Here is an 18,691-nt window from a genome sequence, read left to right on the forward strand (position 1 = left end):
CCTTGCTTGGCCTGCTGCACCCAGGCCCCTCCTTCATGCTAGGTACCAGAGTTACTATTGTCTCTGCCTGAAGAACTTATGATCACATATATAACACATGTATTTACTTTTTTTTAAATTATAAATATATGAAGTACAAGTCAGCCACTGATTTTGTAGCCAATCTGACCTTCCATCCACATGGAGAAGAGTTGGCTGGATTTGCCTCACTGAGTTTCATAAAATAAATTTTATGAAAAGAATCATTTTATTTGCTAAGGAAGCTTCAGCTTTGTGGGCATCTTTAAAAACAACAAGAAGATGGGCCAGGATTAATTAATTAACATTTTTAAAAAGCACAACAAAACCCAGGCGGGGCCTGATCCTGCCTCCCTTGCTGAGGTCACTTAAGAGTTTTGTGTCTGATTTCAATGACAGCAGAAGCGGTACCCTTAGAGCAGTAATAACACACTTCAGAAAGTTCCCCTTACATTTCACACCTCACATTGCACCTGAGGATTAAGGTTAGCTGGTATTTCTGGGCAGCCAGCTTGTCATGATATTTTGCCTACCACAGACGATATCACGGCTTGGTCGCTTAAAATGTGAAAGCACTTTTAAACCCTTGGACAAAGATATTCAATAATTTGTTAATAAAATCATCTCCTGCTCTAACAGAATCCCATTGCTGTTAGTCAAAAGGATTTTTGAACTGATACAGTGACAGCAATTAATCTCACATTTTACAAAGGTCAACAGTTTATCTTATTTTGTTCTGTGATAGGTTATTCAGTTTTTGTGCTTTTGTTTTGTTTTGTTTTTTGAAAATATATAACAGTAAATTTTGTTTTCTGGTGTTCTGGTTTACATTAGATGATCATTTTAGTTTTTTATGCAAGACATATGGAAAAATTCATCATTGATTTACTGCACATTTCCTCACGCAGTCAAACTAATGTCTGATCACTACTGAAGGAGAAAAGCCTACTTGGCAGTGAATGCATAAGCAAATTTACAAACATGTGGACGTGTGCAGCCTTGGGCGATAAACTAAGTGACAGTCAAAATATAAAACAACATGTTGTTCCATCTAACAGTGAAATGTAATGGGAAATTTCAATTGTGAATTTTTCCATTTTAGATATCATTGTAACTTGAACAGGTAAACAGAAATCACCACATCTCTCCAATAGTTAGAATTATCATGCATTTTCCTTTTTTAATTTTGTTTCTGTTATAAGGAAATTGTGCACATTTATTTTACTGTAGGTGCAGAAGAGGATACTTTTGTTTTGTATAGTAATAATAAAAGTGAATCCTCTGCTGATTGGCCTGGCCAAATATGTTTTTGATTCAGATCATTCTTTTGGGTGAGATATAAAATCACATTCCTGAGCACTTGTGTCTATTAAATATCTCATCCCACGATATTTAAGAGTAGAGATTATTTATGTTGTCTTTTCTACCTTCCTTAATTTCTCCCCCCATTTTCATTCAGATTCAGTATGTCTTTAACTTTCTGTTCTAAACAGTTTTGTGCTAATCAGACAGCTCTCTATGTGCTAACTCAGAGGTTTAGCAGCGTGATGGTAGGTAAAATGATCCCTCTATATTCTTATCTAAATCAGAGGATTGTGAAGTTTAATAAACTAAATGTTTGTAAAGTGCTTTAAGATCCTATACTAAGTGATGTACGGAAGAGCTGCAGTTTATTTTATTTGTTCAGATTCACTCATGTAACTGTATTTTAATATTTGAAACAAGGCTATCAAATAATTTTAATAAAACTATAACACATTAGCTCATCATAGATCTGTCCTGTGTTTAAGGGTTCAATTGTACAAATTCTGTCCCTAAAAGCTTCTGGGGTTCTTATCAATGACTGCTAATCCTGATTTGGGAGGAATTTAGCCATGGAGTGTGGTCTGCAGATTGACCTGTGTCCACAATGGCTATACGGAGAAGATGGTTAACTGTGATTATAAGAAAATTCTAATAAGCATGAGCAGGGAGTCCTCCTGCATCCAGAAGAAAAGGGGGATTTCTGAGGTTCAATGGCAGCAAGGGACTGTCTCCTTTAAAACATTAATAAGAGAGAACCATTGCTCAAGGGCATATGTTCGCCTTAATCAAAAAGAGGTCTCCAATGGAAGAAAATAGACTATTTAAATAACGAACTGAATTCTTTTGCTAGATCCTCTGCATGTGTGCAGAGGAGTTAATCCATCTTTTAGCAAGATTAGATTTCAGGTTATCCACGTGAGTCACAGTTAATATGGTTAAGGCTGAACAGAGGATGTGCTTGGAGAACACTCATGTGTACCCACATGGAGGAGGCTGACTTACAACACCACAGTGGAACGCAAACCCTGCTTTTCTGCTAATGCTGGCCAGAGCTCTGCAAACAGCCATTCGCAGGCTCTCTGTCATACTCAGTTGATACAAGCCTTGATGTGGATTTGGACATGAATATGCATGCTTTGCTTATGCCACACACAGCCTTGTATTTAACTCATTCTTAACTCAGTGGGATATCTGCAATTACTGATTTGGACAATAAATACTAAGATACAGAATAAAGTATTTACATCACTACCAAATTATTTTAAAACACAATATTGGTATTCCTGCATAAGTGTACACTGTTCTGCTGAGCAGCAAACTTTCAGCTAGAAGCCACAATAAAAGAATAGACTTGGGCCTTTATTCCATCTCACAGCGGTGTGTTGTGCTTTGTTTGTAATCAATCAAGATGGTATGGAAGCAAGTTTTTACATGCAGCTGATGGCTGTTAACAGACTATATAGACCCCACTGTCACAATCCGGGGTCAATATGTACTGCCATTATGTCTTCCAGACATCATAAATAGAAGGAAATTAGCTCTATCTCCAAATTAGCAGTGGTGGTTCATCTATAACAGTAGCCACCTTCTAGAGCTATAATCTGGTGTAACCCTGTATCATGTTGCACAACTGGGCCAGGAAATAAAGACCAGTTTCTTATCAACATCCTGTGTGTCATACTTTTCTTATACCCTCTATTCTCATTACATCTGTTGCTCCATTTTTCATTTTCTCATAGGCCGAGGAAGCCTCTCTTTTGTATGGCTTATATACCTGTACCTCTTCTGTAATCTTCCATCAAAAGTTACCAAGCTAAGTAAGGGTCATATCCTGCTCTGAAATAAAAAACTCTAGTCCAGCATGGATAGGGCACATCAGCTTTCAAGAGTGAATCTGGTAACTTTAAACATACAGGTCAGAGATCCCTTTAACAGTCAATATGCCTGAGTTATACACCAAGAAACCTTAGATATCTAAAGCAAAACTTAAGAAACTTTCAGGAGATTATAGGACAGACCTCTTTAGTTATATTAAACACACAATAGTCAATATATAGTTTCTTTAGAAAAGAGAATGCTCAGAGTGTTATTGGATATAAAAGCCTTCCTTGGAGAACTCATGTGTACTCAGAAGCCAGATCTCTGTGAGGAACCTTCTGATGACTGAAGGGAACAACCTGTGTCACACCCAAGCCTTGAAACTCCCACATTCATACTGCAGGTGGAAGTCTTACTGATCACTGTAAAGATATTTTTGAGTTTGTTATTTATTTATTTATTTATTTAATAAATAGTCAGGAGGAATTACGTTTGAACACACGCTCCTTAATGGCAATAAAAGTTCTCTGGACATGTAACATCACCCACCTGGATTTGGGTAATTCTTTTGACCAGGGTATTGATGAAGCACTCCACCAACGCTGCTCAATAACGCATACATTTTTAATGGCGAGACTAACCATGGAACTTGACCACTGCAGCAATTTACCAAGGTTAGTGGTGGATTTCGCATCACTGACCATTTTTAAATCAGGATTGGATGTTTTTCTAAAAGATCTGCTCTAGGAATTATTTTGAGGAAGTTCTATGGCCTGTGTTATACAGGAAGTCAGACTAGACGATCACAATGGTCCCTTGTGGCCTTGGAATCTATGTTCCCAAGGAATGGACAAGGCAAGGAAGCCTTCTTTTGAGAACTTCTTGCCAGATAATGAAAGCAGCACTACCCCAAATCATGTCCAGCCACCGAATGCAACTCATGGAGGCACTAACTGAAAGACTGGGTGACCTTGGTACATAGCACTTCATGAGTTGGGGTTGCAGGATGGATGAATGGTGTCTGGAGGAACTGGGGCTCTTGTGCGTAGCCACTATTATTAGTTGTGTATAAAGAACAGCTAAAATTAAAACAGAATGTTAGAAAGCCTTTCCACTGTCTTTGCTTTTGGCTGCCTGTATTTGCATTCAGCCATGAACCGTCTAAGGATTTTTGGCTTGCATCTCAAATACATGGGCCAGCTGGATTCTACAGGCTGCATAGCATGTGCGTCAAAGCAGGACCCAAATATTTGGCAGCCACAAGTTTCATGACCTGCCTGTAAGCATATATCATCTAGATTTCCTCAGTAGTTCTGTTTCCAGTATATACGCTTTGTTTATAATCTTCTCAAGGATACTCAATTACCATTTGGGTATAGTTCACAGCCACTAGCATGTTAGGAAATCCACTGAAGTCAACAAATGTTGCCCTGACAAACTATCTTCAGCTGTATTGGGGAAGTGAATTGTGTCCCTAAAACTAAGACACAAGACCTGAAACAGATGGCTGGTTTTATGAAGCTTTTTGTAAAAGATTCTAGGATAGGGAATTAGAAGGCCTGGAATAGGTAAACAAGCAACCAGGATTGCATAACCTCCTTCCCCCTTTGTTGCCAATTGAGGCCCTAATAGATTTTTTAAAAATTATGCTTTTGTACTATGAATATCAAAGCAGGGACTGATGGTAGAAGAGCATCTTGGAGCGGAGGCCATTCTGGAAAGATAAACCCATTTGCTGATGACTGGTCCCCTCTTGCCTTTAAACAACATGAACACAGACTGAGAAAAGTTTGCATGAAAAATGGAGGCAAACTTGTGATAGTGTGAGGTTTAAGTTTCAGTGAGTAAGATCTTCAAGAAGAAGAGCCCTGAGACTGTCCCCGGTTAACACAATGAACTTGCTGTCCTTTTGTGCAGTGTGCAGTAGCGAAATATTATGTAAAATGCACGTTGGGCAATTTACACGTGCACTATAGTATGTTTCCAAATGCCATATAGCCACCTGAAGGACACACTTATTGAAATCTCTAATTTTAAACCATGTAAGAGAACATATAAGGTAACTGAGTCTGCCATGGTTTCAGAGAACTGATGATGATGAATTTTTAAAATGCTGATTAAAGCAGACCGTGGATCCTAAAATATCCTTCTTCCCTAATACCTGCATTTAAATAATAGAATGCAGTAAAAACTTCATAAATAGGTTTTTACAACCATATATTATTAGTCCATATTTAGGCACTATTTTAAAAACGAAATTTGATGTACAGATTTAATAGGAAAAATGGCCCCTATGCAAGTTTTATAGAATGTATATTCTGCCTTCTTGTTATTAGACAGGTCCCATTTATTGTATATCTCTGTGTTAATGGCTATAATGAGAGTATTATTTTTTTTGTGTGATGCCAAGGGGGCCTATTTGCTCAAAGCAGAGAAGGCACATGACTCTTAGACACCATTTCAGGTCCTCGGCTATACTCCTGGCCATGGTCCAAACAGCTTAACGAACCCTTTAACTTAACATTTAAAAATCTCCCATTTGCAACCTCACTCTCCACTTCTTTTAGAGCAGAAATTTAACAACTTTGCCCTTTCCAGCAGCATTATGCCAGAGTTCACTGAGTACACCTGCCACTCCAGGGCATCTGGCAAGCACACATACAGATCTTGAACTACAGCTCACCTTAACTCTGTCCCTGGGAGTGGAGCAGACTTGCCACTCTGTGGGTATCTGGCACACCACTAGAACACCATCATTGCCATTTAGGCCACCCACCAACCCATGTCCCTCCCCAGTCAAAGCCATAACTAGAAGAAATAAACAAAGGAAATGCCAACCCGTGACTAGAGAGATTAGACACCTACCACCAATTCAGTACAATCAGCAAACAGCTACATCACAGGGGTCCACAAGAGACAAACGCTGGGAACTCAGCTGCTGTGATTTTATTATTAATGAGTTGTTCAACCTGGTCTGCTTTAAAGAAACAAACTAGTTGACACAGAAAGCTCAGCTCTCCCTCCTTCCCCCATATGCGCTGCTGTTCTCCACAGATCTGGTTTTGTAGTGAAAGCAGAGAGAAGGTCCAAAAAGACAACACCCCCCTTCCACAGCCCATTTACACAAGTAGTAGTCAGGGAAACACTGACAGCAATGAGGGTCACACCTGTGACTATAGCCCCTGTGTCTCCTGGATGCTAAAACATTTAGAAAATAAGAAGGCATTATCACGTCATATGAAAATTAAGTTGGGATACAGTTAAGCCCTGTAATTTACAGCAATATATTCTACTGATCAACAGCTATGACATAGGACATATTTCCCCACAGAAACAAATTCTCCTTCATTATTCTTTCTGTATTTATATCTATTTTAAAGTGTACATTTTACTTAACTAATACCATAAATAAATAAGAGCAACTGGATTATTTCATGCTGATGGATGAGGGCGTTTCCTGGCCTGTACTAGATCTGCAAAGCACCATTGCAGATCCAGCAATATTTATATATAATATACATACTTGACGAGAATGAGGAATCCATTTATCCAGCACAGATGATAGCCAAATACTGGACTAATACAGGTGATGTGGTAAGGGACGGGGTGTTTTATGTTTTATTTTGATCCAATAAAAATTTTCCTTAAATTCTTTCCTCTTCACTTTACATTGCAAAACTACATTGAAGGGGAGGTAATACAATAAAAACCAAAGGAAGAAAGTACATTAAATCAATCTCTAGCCTCTCACTACATAGGCTTCAGGCTATGTTGTACTTTTTCTTTGAAATATCTCCATGTAAAGTCAGATGTTAACTCTCTGAGTGAACCCATGTGCAAAGTCTTTTTTCATCAGATTAATGGCTAATCAGCAACAGGCAGTTGAAAATGTTTCCACTTACATAAGGTATTCATGACTCTTCTAAAAACTTCACATTATTGCAACTACTTTTCAGTCAAATACTTTACATCTAGGGAAAGGGGAAAATTAGCAACAAGCTTTAATGGAAACTACCGTAGAAATGTATTGACACACGTAGAAATTTGTTTCTTGAAACAGGACCTTTCTATTAATTTGACAGATGGGTTTTTGCCTTGCTATACATTTTAAAAAGCAGCCTTCACCCTGGGATATGTCAGCATTGCCTATAATAATAACTTCATTTATCTTTGCTTTCATTAATATTCTCTCATTCTATTTGTTGCCTTTCATAAACTTCAAATTCAAGGCATGATTATGTGAGGCCTCCGTGCACGGAAGTACTCAATGAAGACCTCCGTTCAGGGTGCAACAGTGGAAAAATAAATCCAAACAACATTTTAGGATTTATAAAGAAAATAGATTTATAAAGTATTATGAAAAATAATACAGAAAACATTATAATGCCATCATTTATTTATATGTACACACAAAGTGATATGTGGTACAATTACATACCACATATACTCAGTGACACAAAATATGTATAAACTCAGTGGTATAGCTTCACTTCTGGTCACCTAATTTCAAAAGGGACATACCAGAAATAGATGAGGTTAAGAGACGAGCAATGCATATTAAGACAAACTGAAAACAAATGGATTGTCTACCTTACAAAGGAGATACATAAGAAAGGATATGATAAAAGCAGACAAAATAATGAATGGCTTAGAAAAGGTAGGACAGAAATTTCCATACATCTTGTCTTATACAACAAGGGAACATTCAATGAAAATCAAAGGTAGTAAATTAAAAAGTAATAGAAGGAAATACTTTTAGAAACAATGCACAATTTGACTGTGAAATTCATTGACACAAGGTATGGTAGAGGCCTAGAGCTCAGCAGGATTAGAAAAAATTAGACATTTACATAGATAGCAAGAATCTTCAGTTAAACAATAATTAAAAAATAAAACAAATAAGAACTTTGGAAGGGATATAAGCCTCCAGCTTCAGGGTTTTTGCCAACCTCTAACTATTAGAGGGTTAGGAGGAAATTTCCCCTCGGAACTGATAATCCTGGAACTGCCTACTGCATTATTTTTGTCCCCTGGTATTAGCCGTTGCTTGAGATAGCACACTGGACCAGAGGAATCCTGGTTTGATCCAGTCTTGGAATTCATACATGGACTCTCTTTTTTATTTAATGCAAATACATATATTCTATGTTTATAATCTTCCCAAGGAGACTTCATTTGCATTGAGTACAGTTCACAGCCACTACCATGTTAAAAAATCTATGGAAAAGAACCTAAGTGATTCATATAGAGTATTTGCTTTCCTTGCAGCTGACACATAATGGGCCCCAGCTTTCTTAATAACATATTACCACCACCTTTTGGTCTTTTCTGTCTTTAGTGGTGTGCTGCCTCTCAATTAAGCCAGAAACCAGGGATCCTGTCTGTGCTGTATATGTTAATACCATTCTGGTATCTAAGAATTCCATAACACTTTTTGTTGTCGTTTAACATATAAGAAATGTTACACTTGTTTTCTTGGCCAAATTCCACACTGATTAATTACAAGGACTGTGTAAACCCTTTAGGGTTTGATTTGTGAATTGAACTCCACAGGTTAGCTCATGGGGTTGAAAGAAAAACAACTCCATCGGTTTGAATTTAGGCTCAGTTTCAATCAACTTGAACCTTCAAGAGAAACCATTCATGGTTGACTTCTCCCAATGCCAATCCCCACCAAGGCCCTGGAATCCTCACAAAGATATTTAAGGAAAGAAAATAGAGCTTCCTGTGGGATGGGCAAGTTTAGGTAGGTTGCAGTGATGGCTGTCTGTGGAGAAATGAGGTGCACTGGCTCCCCAGGTATGTGAACAACCTGAGACCATGTTTGCTGAACTTTTGTGAGCTTGGACTGAGTTGCATAAACAGACTGAATCTGACGCTACACTAAGTACCTTTGTAGTTGCAACTGATATTTTTGTATAGCTCTAGCTATTACTGTCTATCTACCCACATTTCCCCTGCAGTTTCCATTGGGATGAGCATTTTTATCGCTCTATCCAACACTCCATGTTGTGTAGTGTTGCAGTGCTCCCTCCTATTGCCATATCTCATCTCAGAAGTTGCTTCAGTGCCCTTGTATGTGACATGATTACTATGAATATAGGCACAAAATGGGAATTGTGTATCCAACTGCCATTGACCTTTTATGGGAGTTTTGGCCTACCTAACACTTGCTCCTTTCAAAATCTCCCTGTTTGCTGCATAGTCTGTTGAAGGCTTTAGGGTGCTATTATAAATGCACAATTAGATTATTATTGATTATTATTATTATTTGTGAATATTGTTATTTTATAAAAAATACCTAACAGAAATAACAGTATTTTAAAGTTGGTAAAAACAATAATTTGGTATCAATTGTCATTTGTTGGGAATGTTGTGCATGGCATGATTACTGAATAATTCAAGATCCCTACATGCAAATTGCTCCCATAGACATATAACCTGAAAACATAAACGTTGGCAATTGTTTTGTTATCATTGTAGCTATTTCAAGTATAATTTGTGTGGTACAAATGAGAACATATACTAATATTCTGACTTATGACAACACTTTGCAAACTTCTTAGAAGTTTGTCTCTTCAGCCTTTAAAGTTCGTATTCATCTAATGGTTTGCAAGCATGCAGCTTGTTTGTGATAATGACATTTCTCATGAAATATCCAAAGGTAATTAAGATGAAGTATCTCTTACTGATTTATAGAACAAAAAGTCAACTTTAAGGTAATATGGAAACATTTTTTTTTAAATTGAGTTGTGTCCTTTTTTTTTTTATTTCTTTATGCTATAGTAAAGAAGGCCAGAAATATTTTCTTAAAAATATCCTACATACAATTAGGAATTTCAAGTCTGGTCCTTCCTGGAGGTCTTAGGGATCTCTAAAACATGTATTATGAGCGCTCATACTTCAACTGAAGGGGTGACAAAATTTATAACAAAGATACCCTTTCTCCCAGGTGTTCATTAGACACTGCAATTAAATAAGTGTTAAAAAAAATCAAAGCTCTTTAAGGGGCCATAATAACCACCACCAGAGTTCATGGATACTGATTCTCTGCCAAGTGACGGAGTATTAAATTTTTGTAATCCTAATATGAAACTAGGCCAAGAAACAAGGATCAGTCTCCCACAAGTGTTTCTGCGCATCATATCCTTATTGCACAGCCTATCTAAAATTCACTTTCCTTTTCAATCAATCAGTCTTCCATCTCTTGTCTTATGTGATGTCAGAATTTCACAAGTTCTCTAGTCAGAGAGTCATTCAGATTGACAAACCTGGAATTTCTGTCATAATTAATAAATAAATAAAGCCGAAAAATAATTACTATTAATTAAAGCCTTGTCAGAATTGATATTTCGGGCATTGCTGTAGCTCCATGGGTACAAACACCCAGAGTAGACATAATGTACTGTACTGTACTGGTATTAACATTATTTACACTCGTGCAGCTTATCTCAGCCCCACAGCCTATGCTGGGTAAACTGCAAACATGTAAATCACAGTACACACCAGCAAGTCTACTATAGGGGATTGCATCAGTGTAGCTACAGCATGCCTAAAAACCCAGTGTAATTAAACAATAAATACTGACCATATTAAAGTGCAGTTCTGTACTGAAAAGTGACTACAAAAATAACATTGTGAGTTTAAATTTATTGCCCCTCAATGATTCCATTTCAACTTTGTTCCCTGTGCTAATTAAAAGATGTTTTTACTAAATGTCATCCCTGCAAACTCAAGTGCAAGTCTAGATGAGCCAAACTGATAGCTATTATCCTACGTACATCACTTGAGAACTAATCATTGGCCTTAACATGTTCTCTGGGCCTAGGGAAACTAGTCATGGTTTACACCAGTTCAGCACATCTGCATTAGGAGTTTGTATTAATGCAGCCACTCCATGGTTAAAAATTCCACTGTTGACAAGATTTCTGAAGAGATTCAAGCCTATTTTCCTGTTCTGAATTGAATGCATTTCTTTCCCAAATATCCCTACTGTACATACGCTGCATATATCTGAGACGTTGCAGAGTACATTATTTCTAAAATATGGATCTAACGTTAATCAAAATGATTGAGTCTCAAGTTTTCAAATAAAATATTCTGTATGTACATGTCATACAAGGACAGTAGGGGGCAACTTTCCCCCACAAGTCATATTTTATGCACTGATATAGAATATAACAATAAATAATGAAATGGGGTAATTTACAGTATTTACCAAGCTCATTGTGTGGTCTATGACGACAAGGTAAATGTAAGGTTTCATTTTTAAACTCATGTTTTGTTACCCAGGCATGTGCTGAGGGAACAAGTGGTTTAAATATAAGAAAAAAGTAACCTAAGACAAACAAAGAAACTGGAATCTAAAACCCTTTTAGAAATGAAGGAGAAGGAAATTTACATCCCTGCAGTTCACTGTTACAGGATTTGCTTGAAAGTGGTTTCACTAAAAAAAGTTCCACATTTACATTTTGATAAGCAATTCCCCCTGGAGGAGTGAGTTCTAAAATTTGCAGTTTAAGACTCTACAAAAAAAGAACAGGAAAAGATCCCTCAGAGTTAATATACCTGGTAATGTTTTCTCCTTCATTAATATGAGATTAGCATGCAAAATCAGCATGACTATAGTTACCAATAACAGGATGTAAGGTCTGTATGATACTGTGCACTTTGAGCTAGATCCTACATCACCGAAGAAAAGAAAAGTTTTGCCATGAACTTCAATGGATCAGGACATGAAATAATATATTTTCCCAACAGTTTTAGTGCTGTCCCTTGGTGTATACTGATATTTTCAAGATTATGGGATTTTATAGCACTGCCTTTAAATTTACATTTCATTGGTAAAATGGCAACATCTTTTTTGGGGGGGAAAGAAGGGGACAAGTGGGTGACCAGGGGGTTATAATTGCAGCTATTTTCACTCTAAAGACTGCCAATTAGAACAGTGCAAAATGTTTGTAATTAAATCACAAACCAGGTAATTATGAACCCCAAAGTAGAGTCAGGTTTGCTGAAACATTCACAGAGGGTGATGACTATTCCTAGGATGAGTTTTAACAAATCTGGGCCAAATCATGGTTTCAAATGAAAGCCATGTAAATCTCAGTGACTTTGAGCCAAAACCAAGTAAAACTTGGCACGTTCAACTTAATTTTGGGATACTCTTGAATGTAAAACTCATATTGAAGCAGAAAAATGGGTTGCACAGATGCACTCAATAGTGTCACAAGACTCTCCTTTCCACTAGTTCAACCAGAAGTTATAGGCTTAAAGCAGGAACCAGTGGGTAAAATTCTATGGCCTGTATTATGCAGAAGGTCATACTAGAAGATTCTAATGGTCCTTTCTGGCTTAAATATCTACGAGTGAACTATGAACTCCCAATCCCACACTTCCTTGACCCAAGAGAGACCATTCTGATTATATTTACAGACCAGTTTCTAGCACAACAGATTTAAGATGTTTATCTGAAATATCCCTGAAACTTTTGAAGTGCAACAAATACAAATCTGTATATCTGCTACCGTAGCTACAATAAAAGGGCAGTGAACATTTCAACAGAATCTCCCTGCAGATTCCCCCTACCTTTAGCTTTTAAATTCAACCATAACTATATGCTGCTGGAGGAATGCACAAGCCTGACTTCTTGGTAGCCATATTTAATTCAAATAATTTACATCAATTCTCTGATGCAATTCATTTGCCTTTTCAATAAAAATCACCAAAACAAACCAATAAAAAAACCTTAACTATGGCTCTCCCTATGTCCTAAAATATAGGGTCAGGTTACGCTCTAAATTACACCCATAAAACCTAAAACTCCTGTTGCCGTTAGCACAGTCCCAACTGTAATTTTTCTTCACAACTACAGAATTTAACATAAAAAGGATTAGTGGACGTTGAATACCCTGTAGCAGTTCCTGAATTGTGACCTATATTTACATGTAATTATTCAATGAGTACAAGCATGATGGATATTGACAGAGCAATTTAAAAACAAAACCATCAGAATCATCACAATGAAAAGAAAATACATTCAGATACTACTTAAAAATTGAATTTGACTAGATGAATTTTAGCAAATACTAACAACAACTGGGTCAAAACTAGAAAAAGATATAACTACCTTATACCATCATTTGTGTAGTCAATGATTTTTTTCTCTGGAGAGGTGTAGTGCTGCTCTGTCATGAAATTGAAAGTCCAGTTTAGCCCTGTAAGTGAAAAAATTGTTAGTTGATTATTTTCTTTCAGGGACTGACCATTTGCCCACTCTGAGATATTAGGGCTGAACATCATTTCCTTCAAACCTTAGAAGCAAGTCAGATTTATCCAAGAGGCTCTGGGGCTTGGTCTTGACCTTTCTCTGCCCTGGAGCCAGACAAGTACTTCCAAAGTTGTATAGAAACTCTACATTCCTATTAGTTGGTTAAATACGAATTTCTTAACAGTAACACACCTTATTAAGTATATGTATTGACTCAAAGGCCACCATGGAAATACCTAAAGAAACTCTATCGGGTGGGGATGAATGGGGAAAAGATTAGTTCTAGAAAGAGAATCGTTCAGGGAACAAATTTCCCATTGTGCAGCCTGGCTATTCTTCATATCTGAGACTTTTGCTACCTAACAAACAATAAGGAAAAGTCGGGAGGGAGGGAGGATGATCCAGTCATTAGGGTACTAGCCTAGGAATCAGGAAACCTAGATTCAATTCCTTGCTCTGCCACAGGCTTACTTGGGCAAGTCACTTAGTCTCTTTATGCCTTGGAGATGTTAGTACTTCCCTATTTCACAGGAGTACTGTGAGGTTAAATACATTAAAGACTATAAGATGCTCAGATATTACAGTAACGTGGGCCACATAATTACATAGGAGAGATGAACAGAGAGGAGGAGATAAGGTTGGACTGAAAGGAGAATGTTCTCCCATCACTAAAATGAAAAAGTAGTGCAGACTCATTATAAGGCAGTTCCGAAGCATGATCTGCAAAGATATGACTATCAAACTGGAAAAACATCATGAAGGTGATGATGGATGACAAAGAGGCAGATGATTGGACATCGTTTCATACCAGTATGAAACATAATGTGTGGGCTCTGATCTCTTCTGAAATAGCTTTATCTATGGCTGAATAAACGCTGATAATATAGCCTTTGATCCATCTGGCTATGCAGGATTTCTATACATGAATGCTCATTATTTTATCATGAAGGGAAACAATTGAAGATGTTTTCTGGAAATGGTCAGTTCTATTAACGTAAATTTTAACTGTTCTCTCTTTTAGCATGTGCATCACCTGTCCCTTTCTCTTTTGAGCAAAACAAAAGAAAAATTATTGACAGAGAACATAAAGAGCACATAAGAATGGCCATACTGGGTCAGATCAATGGTTCATATAGTCCAATATCCTGTCTTCCAACAGTGATCAATGCCGATGCTTCAGAGGGAATGAACAGGACAGAGAAATTATCAAATGATCCATCCCCTATCGTCCAATCCCTGCTTCTCGCAGTTAGAGGCTTAGGACACCCAGAGCATGAGGTTGCATCCTGGACCATTTTGGCTAATAGCCACTGATGGACCTATCCTCCATTAACTTACCTAGTTCGTTTTTTAAATCCAATTATAGTTTTGGCCTTCACAATGTCCCCTGGCAAAAAGTTCCACAGGTTGACTGGGGGTTGTGTGAAGTAGTGCTTCCTTTTGTTTGTTTTAAACCTGCTGCCTATTAATTTCATTGGACATTATGTGGTTCTTGTGTTATGTGAAGGGGTAAAAAAACAAACTAACATATTACCTTTCTCTACACCATTCTCGATTATCACTTCAAAAGTTTTTTTTCTCCTGCTGATGACAGCTCATCTCAATTGATTTGCCTCTTACAGTTGGTATGGCTACTTCCACCTTTTCATGTTCTCTTTATGCATAAATATTTTCTTGCTCTATGTTCTAGTCTATGCATCTGATGAAGTGGGCTGTAGCCCACGAAAGCTTATGCTCAAATAAATTTGTTAGTCTGTAGGGTGCCACAAGTACTCATGTTCTTTTTGTGAAAACATTGAGATAATGTTTAGTGAATATCTAAGTGAATTGACAAGCTTTTAAGCATGACCTATGTACAAAATTATTTGGTTTCTTAGGTTTCAGTCAAATTAAATAAAGGAACAAATTAATCTGATTTAATTAAGTGAAAAATGAGCCAAATTCACCACAATTATGGGTGCAACACCACACACTTCTACCAGCTTATGCCTATGATGAATTTAACCTACTGTACTTCTAGCATTTTAGAGAAGGCCACACATGCTTGGCTAAAGCAAGGCTGTTCAGTAAAGGTAAAATCCTGGCCATGCTAAGTCAGTGGGAGTTTTGCCATTGACTTCAATGGCATCAAGATGTCTTCCCCTATGTCTAACTTGGCTGATACCAGGAAGTAATGGAAATGTCACTGAGAGTCAGGGTGCCTGAAAATCATTATTTAAAAAAAAAATCAACCACATTTTTATTTATTTATTTATCTGGCATAACAAAAGATAGTTTGACATACTAGCAGCTTTTAATTTTCTTAAATGGCTAAAGTGGCTGTTTGTACTTGTTTCTTGAATTAGCTTCCTAATTGTTAGTAGAATTTCAGATTTTACATAGGGATGTTTTTCTACTGAGAACTTTCACACTTAAAATGCTCAACTATGCTAAAAAACAAAAACAAAAATGCAAGTCTAGTACCTCATTAACATCCTTGTTGTGAGAACACCACAAAATTGATAAGCAAATAGCCTATGCTGTATGTGCAACCAAACTACCTTCCAACATATTCTACTTCCACAAGTGAAGAAAGGTAAAGTGCTTCAGCCAAGCTATACCCTCCATCAGGGCTCCCAGTTTCTAAATCACTGGGGCTTGTGTTTCTAAGATACGTAGGTACTTAAATATGACAAGTTTTGAAAATGTTGGCCTGTGTGTACATAAAATGATGCTCAATAATTATGTTAACATACTAGGATAAATGCATTTTAATTGATAGCATTTACGCATCTTAATTTTGAAGGGATAAAGATTTTATACCGCTGAGAGAAAAGTTGTTATTAAAAAATATTAGCAATTGTTGCTAGAAACACTTATGCACATACTTAACCTTAATCACAGGTACTCCCTCTGAAGTCAGTATGACTATTCAAATGAGTAAAGTTAGGTACCTGCTTAAGTGTTTGCAGAATCAGGGCCTTAATTTTCAATATTTTTTTTTGCCTATAATAGTTTACAAAATTGATAAGATATCCTATCAGTAGTATCTAAATTTTCAATAGCATAAACTTTCAAATCAGTTTTACAATGTCTTGGCTAGATTTAAAATCAATGGTAGAAAAACAAGTGATTTAAATAATTGTTTAAATTGCTTTGAATTAAACTGCTCCACCCTGTGGAAAGTGAGAGTACTGGGAGAATTCTAATCCAATGTTGAGACCAAACAGGTTAATTTATACTTATTTGAACTTCTAAACCTTATGAATTTTAGTTGGCTCTGATACTTCATGTAGACATAAAAAAACATGTTCAGACCCTCCCATCATCCAAGTGTAGAATCGTTAATAATTTCATCAAGAATTTCATCATTAAGAATCTTGCTGACAATTAACTGGAATTCTACATTAGCAAAGCCTTCAGATGGAAGGCTTGTTTCTGTTAGAATACCAATAAACATCACAAAACCACAGTGGCATAAAAATGTTGTTAAAAATATTCAAAAAAACAGACTAAAATAGCATGAAAAACAACATAACAGAGCAGCATATTCCTTTCTCCACATGTAGCAACACTGGGGCTTCCTTCCATTCACAGCCAGGAGTGTAGTGCCAACTCTCACCTCTGTCAGCAAGGCTCTCCAGCCCACCCTCGGCCTAAAGAACTATGCTCTCTGCTGCCTAGTGTTATTTAACAGCAAGCACACAATGTTTGAGTTTTGGCATCTTACTCTCTATAGAGCAGTGCAGATTAATTTGCCATCCACTTTGCTTTTCCTTAGCTCACTCTTCACCCAACTCTTCCATTCCTTCCACTATTGCCTCTCTCTTTTCTCTCTCATTAACTTTTCTTCTCTGCCTCTTGTACTCTCTACCTTCTTCGTCCCTTTCCTATCGCTCTACCCCCAATCTCTTCCTACCTTTCTCTCTCTATTTCTCCTCTCCCCAGGATCTTTCTTCTACCACCTCTCATTCCACCTCTGTCTAGGGTTGCCAACTTTCTACTTGCACAAAATGGAGCACCCTTGTCCCATCCCTACTCTGTTGGGGTGGGGTGGGGTGGTGGTGAGGGCTCTGGTGTGGGGCTGGGGATGAGGGATTTGGGGTACTGGAGGGGGTCCGGGCTGGGACTGAGCAGTTGGGAGCGTGAGAGGGGGCTCTGGGCTGGGACAAGGAGTTGGGGTGTGGGAGGGTGAGGGCTCAGGTTAGGGATGAGGATGAAGGGTTGGGTGATGCTTACCCCAAGCAGCTCCTGGAAGCAGCTTCATGACACCCCTCTGGCTCCTACGCTGGTGCTGCAGCCAATGGGAGCTGTAGGGGCGGTGCTTGGGGTGGGGGCAGCACACGGAGCCCCCTGACTGCTCCTACACATATGAGCCTTGCTTATGCTGCTGTTTCCAAGAGCCATACAGAGCCACAGTAGTCAGGGAGCCTGCCTTAGCCCCACTACACTGCCGACAGGACTTTTAGCGGCCTGGTCAGGGATGCTGACCAGAGCCGCCAGGGTCCCTTTTCAACTGAATGGTTCCAGTAGAAAACCAGACAGCTGGCCACCCTGCCTCTGTCCTGCCTCCCCTCCCTGTGTTCTTAAGGAATACGTCTACAAGGCACTCTAAGCCAAGACCTAATTCAGGTTTGAGACTAAGTCCCCTTTCCATTCGCACACAAATCAGTCTGACTCAGGACTTGGGGTCTAGGACCCTGCTGGGGGGCGAGCCAGAGCCCAAGTCCCGCTAAGACCTGGGCTCGAGCCCTGTGGTTTTGCAGTGTGGATGCAGACCGGAGTCAGGAGTGTACGCAGCACAGAGCGGGCATGTCGGCACCCAGGTCCAGCATCCGTCAGCCCTTGCTTACAACACAGCGTGGATGCTCAAGCATGGGCTGGGGAGCACCAAGTCCTGCATGCCTGGGTCCCACAGACCTGGGCGTAGTCATGTGCAGCGCAGGGCCGGTGCAACCATTTAGGTGACCTAAATGGTCACCTAGGGCACTAGGATTTGGGGCGCAGCATTTTCTTCAGCAGCGACTGTGGCGGCCGGATCTTCGGCCGCCCTGGTCACCGCCGGTATTTAGGTGGAGGGAGCTGGGGCAGGGGAGCACGGGGAGGGCTGCCTGCAGCAAGCAAGGGAGGGGCGGCACGCAGGGGAACTCCCGCCCCAGCTCACCCCGGCCCTGCCTCCTTCCCGAGCACGCCGTGGCCACTTCACTTCTCCTGCCTCCCAGGCTTGCGGCGCCTAAGCTGATTGGTGCCGCAAGCCTGGGAGGCGGGAGAAGGGAAGCAGCCATGGCCTGCTCGGGGAGG

The 18,691-nt window shown here is 38.8% G+C and overlaps 1 long non-coding RNA gene across 1 annotated transcript in view; it reads right to left on the minus strand.

Moving 5' to 3' along the window:
* LOC127034093 (uncharacterized) overlaps nucleotides 1–18,459 on the minus strand; it is a 48,402-nt gene extending 29,943 nt beyond the window's left edge. Inside the window, exons 1-2 of the long non-coding RNA XR_007769303.1 lie at nucleotides 17,630–18,459; nucleotides 13,271–13,358 (exon numbers count right to left, since the gene is read on the minus strand). This is a non-coding gene — a long non-coding RNA (uncharacterized LOC127034093). The remainder of the gene's footprint in view (nucleotides 1–13,270; nucleotides 13,359–17,629) is intronic.
* Nucleotides 18,460–18,691: the final 232 nt, after the last annotated feature.

Source organism: Gopherus flavomarginatus, chromosome 14 (genome assembly GCF_025201925.1).
Source record: "Gopherus flavomarginatus isolate rGopFla2 chromosome 14, rGopFla2.mat.asm, whole genome shotgun sequence".
Classification (NCBI taxonomy): Eukaryota; Metazoa; Chordata; order Testudines; family Testudinidae; genus Gopherus; species Gopherus flavomarginatus.